Genomic DNA, 281 nt, shown 5'->3' with positions numbered 1-281 from the left:
GAAGAAGAAAAAAAAAAAAACAAAAAAAATCACAAAAACTCGAAGGCTGCACGCCAACCATGAACTCTCACTCCATTTTGCTTTGGCTTTCTTGTTTTTCCCCGCTCTATTTTTTAGCCTTCCGAGACCCAACACACACCGCAGCGATTTGCAGAAGAGAGTTTAGCAATCTCTCCTCCCCCCTCCCCGCGCGTCTCCAATCTCCCGCAGCCGCTCAGCGCGACCTCGCATAGCCCCGACCCCGCACGGCTCAGCGCGATCCCGCGTGGGGAGAGGCGGAG

The sequence above is a fragment of the Acanthisitta chloris genome, unplaced genomic scaffold, assembly GCF_000695815.1.
Source record: "Acanthisitta chloris isolate BGI_N310 unplaced genomic scaffold, ASM69581v1 scaffold3997, whole genome shotgun sequence".
NCBI lineage: Eukaryota > Metazoa > Chordata > Aves > Passeriformes > Acanthisittidae > Acanthisitta > Acanthisitta chloris.
This window is presented reverse-complemented; position numbering follows the sequence as displayed.